This window comes from Egretta garzetta, unplaced genomic scaffold (genome assembly GCF_000687185.1).
Source record: "Egretta garzetta isolate BGI_Z169 unplaced genomic scaffold, ASM68718v1 scaffold733, whole genome shotgun sequence".
Classification (NCBI taxonomy): Eukaryota; Metazoa; Chordata; class Aves; order Pelecaniformes; family Ardeidae; genus Egretta; species Egretta garzetta.
In genome coordinates, this window is record NW_009259186.1 from 110698 (window position 1) to 110978 (window position 281).

The following is a 281-nucleotide window of genomic DNA, read 5'->3' on the forward strand; positions in this document are numbered from 1 at the left end:
CGGGGGGGTCCCGGGCGGGGGGGGCGCGGGGGGGGCCGTGTCCTGGGGCACCCCAGGGTGGGCGCCCTGGGGGGCGGGCTGAGGGAACACCCAGTTTTGGTGAAAGAAGAAGATTCCTGGGCTCCACGCGCGTTAAGCACGGGGGAGGCACGGAGCCCCTGCGCCGAAAGGCACCTGGCCCCCCCGCCCGGCTGGAAGCCATTTTGTGAGGTCCCTGCTCGGCCCAGACCCGCACTCGGCCCTGCTGGAGCTCAGGAGGAAGAGCCCGGCGCAGGGGTCCC